This window comes from Phyllobates terribilis, unplaced genomic scaffold, assembly GCF_046119375.1.
Source record: "Phyllobates terribilis strain yellow unplaced genomic scaffold, ASM4611937v1 Scaffold_273__1_contigs__length_2535887, whole genome shotgun sequence".
In the NCBI taxonomy this organism is placed as follows: domain Eukaryota; kingdom Metazoa; phylum Chordata; class Amphibia; order Anura; family Dendrobatidae; genus Phyllobates; species Phyllobates terribilis.
In genome coordinates this window covers 2,047,362-2,056,249 of record NW_027363033.1, presented here as the reverse complement: position 1 = coordinate 2,056,249, position 8,888 = coordinate 2,047,362, and positions in this window count along the sequence as shown.

The following is an 8,888-nucleotide window of genomic DNA, read 5'->3' as shown; positions in this document are numbered from 1 at the left end:
TACATAGAGATCATGGGGCCCCCTCAGCGGCGTACATAGAGATCATGGGGCCCAGTCAGCGGAGTACATAGAGATCATGGGGCCCAGTCAGTGGCGTACAAAGAGATCATGGGGCCTAGTCAGCGGCGTACATAGAGATCATGGGGCCGAGTCAGCGGCGTACATAGAGATCATGGGGCCCAGTCAGGGATCGTACATAGAGATCATGGGGCCCAGTCAGGGATCGTACATAGAGATCATGGGGCCCTATGAGGTGAGGCTCTCACCTCCTCAGGGAGCTCTCACAGGGCATCACAGGCCTTAGTATGAAGCAATACTAGAAGACTTGTGGAATTGCTTCATACTAAGGCCTGTGATGCCCTGTGGGAGCTCCTGAGGGCACCATACTGGGGAGGTGAGATCCTCACTTGGCAGTAGTAGGAGCAGCATCTCCATAGTGTGGCATTCACATCACACTACATGCTGCACTGTACAGGACTCCCAGCCGGCAGCAGGACAGATGAGGAGGTAACTGTCTGGGACCAGCGCCGGACTGGAGTACCTGGGGCCCACCAGGAAAAAATCAATCTTGGGGCCCACCAGCACCATGCAGTTACCGTATATAGGAATAACATAAGTCCACAAACTCTTTCAAAATGAATCAACTTTATTAACCAATAAATCTCTGCTGCTGTGTAGTAGTCACAACACAGGGAGAGGTTAAACATCCAAGTATTTAATATGTATTGCAAATAAAGAATGTTCCCATTCTTAATATCCGAAAAAACAAATGACTGACAACAATCCACTATACCTAGACTAATAATACCACAGAGAAGAGAGAAATACCGCCACACCATGACCAGAACACATACCACCACATAGTGATCAAATACTACCAAGTACAAGGTATATATACTGCCACACCATGAGAAGACCACATATTACCACAAAATAGTGACTGTCTGAATAATACCACATACAAGGGACAAATACCGCCACGCCATGACCATGGCACATAATGGCACCAGATAGTGACTGATAATGAAAATGTAAAAAAGCTCTGTATATAGAGTCAGTGTACAGATAATGTAGAGATTATCAGTGACATTATACACAGGAGCTCTGTATATAGTGTAAGTGTATAGGAAATACAGGGATCACCAGTGACATTATACACAGGAGCTCTGTGTTTGGTGTCAGTGTACAGGTAATACAGTGTTCACCAGTGACATTATACACAGGAGCTCTGTATATAGTGTCAGTGTACAGGTAATACAGTGATCACCAGTGACATTATACATAGGAGCTCTGTATATAGTGTCAGTGTACAGGAAATACAGGGATCACCAGTGACATTATACACAGGAGCTCTGTGTTTGGTGTCAGTGTACAGGTAATACAGTGTTCACCAGTGACATTATACACAGGAGCTCTGTATTTAGTGTCAGTGCACAGGTAATATAGTGATCACCAGTGACATTATGCATAGGAGCTCTGTATATAGTGTCAGTGTACAGGTAATATAGTGATCACCAGTGACATTATGCACAGGAGCTCTGTATATAGTGTCAGTGTACAAGTAATATAGTGATCACCAGTGACATTATACACAGGAGCTCTGTATATAGTGTCAGTGTACAGGTAATATAGTGATCACCAGTGACATTATACACAGGAGCTCTGTGTATGGTGTCAGTGTACAGGTAATACAGGGATCACCAGTGACATTATGCACAGCTCTGAATATAGTGTCAGTGTGTGTGTGTATAGGAAATACAGGGATCACCAGTGACATTATACACAGGAGCTCTGTATATAGTGTCAGTGTACAGGTAATACAGTGATCACCAGTGACATTATGCACAGGAGCTCTGTATATTATGTCAGTGTACAGGTAATACAGTGATCACCAGTGACATTATGCACAGGAGCTCTGTATATAGTGTCAGTGTGTGTGTGTGTATAGGTAATACACATACTCACCAGTGATGTCTCTAGGTGAAGTTCTTTAACTGCAGACCGATATATCACATCTTTTATACAGGACTTATCTCTGCAGAAAATAACATAGTTAGCTATAACTGATCACTTCCAGAGCACAATCCACACTTTTCCCAAGATTTCTACACTGCATGAAATGACAAAAAAAGAAACATAGCACTGCACTACACAGTAACAGTGCTCCAGTGTCATTCTGTGCCTGCTCATCTGTCAGCAGACATATTTGTCTGATGGCAAAGACCTAAGAGAGATGAAGACAGAAGACCTATGGATTACGTTGGGAGTGAGGATTTTTCTTTATTAAAGATGGAGTCCCTAAATGTGTTTTATTTTTAATAATAAAAAAAAAATTCTGTCTTTTTTTTTTCTGTTTACTAGAAATTGATGGTGGCTATGTCTAATTTGGCGTGAAACCATGAATTTCGGGCTTAGTACCAGCTGATAAGGCAAAGATGGCCTGGTACTAACCCTATTATTACCCAGTGTGCCACTCACCACCAGGGCCGCTGGAAGAGCCGGGTAAAGCACCTAGAAATGGTGCCATGATGAATGCGCCACTTTCAGGGGTGGCTGCGGGCTGCGATTTTCAGCGTGGAGGGCCAAGAACGCTTGGGCCTTACCATGCTGCGAATCCCAGCCCCCAGCTGCCTGGTTTTATCTGGCTGGCGATCAACATATGGCGGGAAAAAAAAAAGTTAAGTTTAAAACAAATATTCGGCTTCTCTGTCTTTTGATCGCCAGCCAAGGTAAAGCCAGGCAGCTGGGGGTGGCAGTACGTAGCTGTCTGCTTTATCTGCGGTGAGAATCAAAAATTCATTTTTAAAATTTTCTTTTCACACTTCTATATGTGACAGACCCAACAGTCAATCGCAGATGCTGTCAAAGAGGATGGGCTTCTGTGATTGGCTGTTTGAGTAATGTACAATCAGCCCATACATTCTAGTATGGTACTATGTATGGGCTGCTTTCAGGTTACTCAAGCAGCCAGTCACAGACACCCATTCTCTGTGTCAGCCTCTGTGATTGGCTGTTGGGACTGTCACACATATAGAAGTGTGAAAATAAATAAATAATAAAACAAAAATGACATAGCGCTCTGCAGAAATTTTGATTCTCAGCGCAGATAGAGGTGGCAGCCCGTAGCTGTCTGCTTTATCTGCCTGGTTTTACCTTGACTGGCGATCAAAAGTCAGGAAAGCCCAATGTTTTTTTTTAATTATTTAAAAAAATAATTAAAAAAAAAAATGCGTGGGCTCCCGCCATATTTTGATCGGGGGGGCTGGGGGCTGGGATTCTCAGCATGGTAGGGCCCAAGCATTCTGGGCCCCCCACGCTGAAAACGGCAGACCGCAGCCACCCCTGGAATTGGCGCATTCATCGTAGCGCCATTTCCAGGCACTTTATCCGGCTCTTCCAACGGCCCTGGTGGGGGGTGGCACGCTGGGTAATAATGGAGTTAATACCAGCTTTGTATTATCAGCTGGCACTAAGCCTGAAATTCATGGAGTCACGCCAAACTACACATGGCCACCATGAATTTCCAGTAAACAGAAAAAAACACAACACAATTTTTTAATAAAAATAAAACACAAAACACATGTAGGGACTCCATCTTTAATTAAAAACAAAATCCTCGCTCTGACGTAATCCACGGATCTTCTGTCTCCAGCTCTGCTACATCTTTGCCATTAGACAAATATGCCTGCTGACAGATGAGCAGGCACAGAATGACACTAGAACCCAGTTGTCAGAGAAGTGCTCAGCTGGCCTCCAGCTGCCGACCATGTTTTCCTGTGCGTTGCAAATAATGCATACTTTCAAACGCATGCCTATTTTTGCTATGCAAGTCTACGGTACATTGCGTCTGCACTGATTTACAACGGATGCGTTGTAACGCACAGCATAAACGCAATGTTAACCCAGCCTAACAGCAGCGAGAAGGGGAGACGGAGCCCTGGAGACCGCCTAGTCAGTCTACTGCTGGTACTATCATGCCCATTGCCCAGTATGTACTGCCAGCCTCTGTGGTATTAGCATTCAAGCTCACATGGCATGTCCTGCCAGCCAGCCACTGGTGTTAGTACTAGCATGACAGTACCACACCACCAGTGGCTGGGCAATGGGCATGCATGATGGTACCACCAGTGGCTGGCAGGACATGCTGGGCATGATTCATGCCTAGTATGTCCTGCCAGCCTCCTTGGTACTATCATGCCCACCCACTATGTCCTGCCAGCCCCTGGTGATAGTACATGCTGCTGGGCATAGTACCAGTAACCAGAGGCTGGCAGCAGGACATGCTGGGCAATGGGCATGATGAGAACCATGCCCATTGTCCAGTAGTATTTACTGCCAGCCCCGGCCAGGGGTCCTCCCAGTCACACCCCCCCGCTTTCTGCTTTTCATACTCACGGGTCGAGATGAGCTGCAGCCGCTGCCTGGAGCGACGCAGGGTCCGTACTCCACAGCGCGCACAGGAAGCAGTCCCAGGGCAATGACGTCATCACCCTGAGACTGACCTCCTGCGCACGCGCCGGCAGTGTCGCTGCGCAGAGGAGGCAGAGGGCCCATCACTAATCATATCGGCAGTGCTGCGAATCGGGGGGGGGCCCTCTGTTCAGGGGTGTAGGGGGCGGGGCCATCGGGACCCGGGGGTTTTCCCGATCCTCCGGTCGGCCAGTATCCCCTGCAGAGGGGCATATGTATACATGCAGGTCGGCCACATCCCAGTGGTGCAGACACATCCACACTGCACCCTGTATACTTGTGCACTGCCGTCTGCTGCAGTGGTAGGAGCCGCCTGAATGCATCTTCTTCCTGCCGGAGAGGAGCTTGTGGGCCTGTGCGGTGAGGAGGTGGACGCTGCGCACCTCCTGAGAAGTATATGGCACTCCATGTATCTGTGCACATAGTATACCACTCTAGTGTATAGCAGAAAGGAGACATCGACCAGAAGAGTCCAGGCATGTGGGTGATGCACATAATTATTATATTGATAACCAGGTGGAAGAGGAGGAAATGCAGAAAAAGGGGGGAATTAAAAACTATACACAAAGGGGACGTCGAGACAGGAATTACAATTAACACCAGTGGGAATGGATCATGATTAGAACAGCAAAGGGATAATACAGAGAATCAAGCCACAAATTAATCCAGTATATAAAAATATATATACATATCATTAGTTAGATATATCTGTACATATGATTGTTTAATTATCATAAACTTTACATAAAGTGCAAGTGCCTCCAAAGAATAAATCTACATAAATTATATATCTCATATGTGAACAAATACAGGTGTTTCTCACTAAATTAGAATATAATCAAACAGTTATTGTTTATTTCTGTTAATGCTGATGATTATGGCTATACGAGTTTCACTTTTTTGTATTGAAGAACTGAAATAAATTAACTTTTTGATGATATTCTATTTTAGTGAGATGCACCTGTGTATGTATATATACAAGGGCTGGTCCCTTATTATTTGGATGTCGGTGTGAATCCTGTAGAGAGTAGTGCACTGACTTGGGCATATGTGCTGTTGACAGATATGTATTTGTATCCACTTTAAGCATTTTTAAAAAAGGTGACCACATGTGCATTGTACTCACGCTATAGCAGATGCAGATCCCACTCCTGAATGGCGTCCACCCGACGTATGTTTCGGCTTCTTGTCTTCGTCAGGGGGTGGCATCATTCGGAAAGAGCTAAGAGTTAAACGGCCAACTATAGCCAATCAGGATGGAGGTATGTCTCCACCAACCAATGGGTGCTGAGGAGGCGTGGCGCGATACACAACGCGCACCAACGCTACGAGGAAACTATGTGACCTGTGATGCTGCGAGCACGTGATGGAGACACTTGATCGTGGGTCACGGGGCACATATAGATACAGTCGGGGAGGATGATGTGGAGACGTTCATGTGTATTGCCTCTTCAGCAGACATCTAATCTACTGATTGAGTGTGGATATATCGGATAAAGTGGAAAATCTTCTTAATTTATAATGATGGATAACGAGTATAGGTTACATATTACAGCAATACACAGGAATAGGGGGTAGTGAGTGTTACATGTATATAAGCATAGGCGGATTATAATGAGGACGATCTGGGCTACCGCCCGGGGCCCCGAACCTCCAGGGGTCTCCGGGGTGTCTATGGCCAGATTGTCCTCATTATATGTGCGGCGCCACGGCACATACCGGCAGACAGTGGGGGGGGGCCCAGGATCGCTCCCCCAGCAGCGGCACACAGCCGCTGCTTCTTCTTCGGCCGGGCCAGCACTGCAGCAGTTAACTTCCCTGTGCTGGCCCGGCCGCGTCACTGCTAGGAGACACGGCCCTGTGCGCGGCCGTGTCTCCTAGCTGTGACGTCACGCAGTGCGCACCCGGCCTGCAGTGCTGCACCGGAAAAGAGCTGGAGCCGAGTCGGGGGATGGTGAGTGTGTGTGTGTGTATGTATATGTATGTATGTGTGTGTGTGTGCAGGCAGATGTCATTGTGTGATGTCTGTTTATATGTATTTTTATGTTTCCAATGTGTTTATGCGTGTATGTATATGTCTGTATATGTTTGTGTGTGCGTGACTGCGTGCGGCCTCCTGCTGAGTATAGATGGCGCCATGCGGCCTCCTGCTGTCTCTGGGGGGGCGCCGTGCGGCCTCCCGCTGTGTATAGATGGCGCTGTGCGGCCTCCTGCTGTCTCTGGGGGGGGGCGCCGTGCGGCCTCCCGCTGTGTATAGATGGCGCCGTGCATCCTACTGCTGTCTCTTGGGGGGGGGGCGCCGTGCAGCCTCCCGCTGTGTATATATGGCGCCGTGCAGCCTCCCGCTGTGTATAGATTGCGCCGTGCGGCCTCCCGCTGTGTATAGATGGCATTGTGCGGCCCCCTGTATATAGATGGCATCGTGCGGCCTTCCGCTGTTTATAGGTGGCGCCGTGGGGCCTCCCGCTGTGTATAGGTGGCGCCGTGCGGCCTCCCGCTGTGTATAGGTGGCGCCGTGCGGCCTCCCGCTGTGTATAGATGGCATTGTGCGGCCCCCTGTGTATAGATGGCATCGTGCGGCCTTCCGCTGCTTATAGGTGGCGCCGTGGGGCCTCCCGCTGTGTATAGGTGGCGCCGTGCGGCCTCCCGCTGTGTATAGGTGGCGCCGCCCGCTGTGCATAGGTGGCGCCGTGCGGCCTCCCGCTGTGTATAGGTGGCGCCTCCCGCTGTGTATAGGTGGCGCCGTGCGGCCTCCCGCTGTGTATAGGTGGCGCCGTGCTGCCTCCTGCTGTGTATAGGTGGCGCCGTGCGGCCTCCCGTTGTGTATAGGTGGCGCCGTGCGGCCTCCCGCTGTGTATAGGTGGCGTCGTGCGGCCTCCCGCTGTGTATAGGTGACGCCGTGCGGCCTCCTGCTGAGTATAGATGGCGCCGTGCGGCCTCCTGCTGTCTTTGGGGTCGGGGGCGCCGTGCGGCCTCCTGCTGAGTATAGATGGCGCCGTGCGGCCTCCTGCTGTCTCTGTGAGGGGGGCGCTGTGCGGCCTCCCGCTATGTATAGATTGCGCCGTGCGGCCTCCTGCTCTCTCTGGGGGGGGCGCTGTGGGCCTCCCGCTGTGTATAGGTGGCGCCGTGTGGCCTCCCGCTGTGTATAGGTGGCGCCATGTGGCCTCCCGCTGTGTATAGATGGCTACGTGCGGCCTCCCGCTGTGTATAGATGACTACGTGCGGCCTCCCGCTGTGTATAGATGGCTACGTGCGGCCTCTCGCTGTGTATAGATGGCTTAGTGCGGCCTCCCGCTGTGTATAGATGGCTACGTGCGGCCTCCCGCTGTGTATAGATGGCTACGTGCGGCCTCCCGCTGTGTATAGATGGCTACGTGCGGCCTCCCGCTGTGTATAGATGGCTACGTGCGGCCTACCGCTGTGTATAGATGGCTACGTGCGGCCTCCCGCTGTGTATAGATGGCTACGTGCGGCCTCCTGCTGTGTATAGATGGCTACGTGCGGCCTCCAGCTGTGTATAGATGGTTACGTGTGCTCAATATTGAGTCATACAATTAATGTAAGGCTATGTGCCCACGATGCAGAAATGCTCCGGATTTTTTTTGAGCGTTTCCGCATCTCCCTGGCAGAAAAAACGCATGTGGATTGTACATGCGGATTGTACATGCTTTTTTCCTGCCTGGGACTTGCTGATGTGAAGCGTTCTTCACTTGCATTTCCGCATGCGGGTTGACAAGCGATTTTAGCATCACTTGGAAAGTGCTTGACAACTTGGTCACACTATATAAATACATGCAACCGGCATGGATTTATATAGTGTGACCATAAAAGAATGGTAAAAAATAAATATATAATTACCTTCTGATGGCCTGCCGACGTCAGCGGTCGCGTGACCCGTCACATGACTAAATGACGTCACGGCAGGTCCTTTTCAGACCATCGCGAGCTGCCGGCAAGCCAGGACGCATCGGATAAAGACACCGGGGGCCATCAGAAGGTAAGTATAATATTTATTTTTTATTTTATTCTTTTTTTACAGGTTCTATGGTACCCGGGTCCGGAGGAGAGTCTCCTGTCCTCCACACCCGGGTACCATCCGCACATTGAAGCGCATGGATTCTGCATGTACAGATGCAGTGATGCGGATTCCATGTGTTCTAATGCAAGTCAATGGCGGCGAAAGCGCCGTGCTTCCGCAAAATAATTGGTAGTGCAGCGGATTTTTCCGCAATGATAATTCGCAGCAGAAATTTACACAGCATGTGCACAGCACATGCGGATTATCATTGGGGAACATGGCCGACCTTCTATCAAGCGTTTTTAAGCGTTTCTGCAGCGGAATTGCCACCGCGGAAACGCTTAAAAAACGCATAGTGGGCACACAGCCTGAAAAAAATTATTATAATTAATATTGTGTT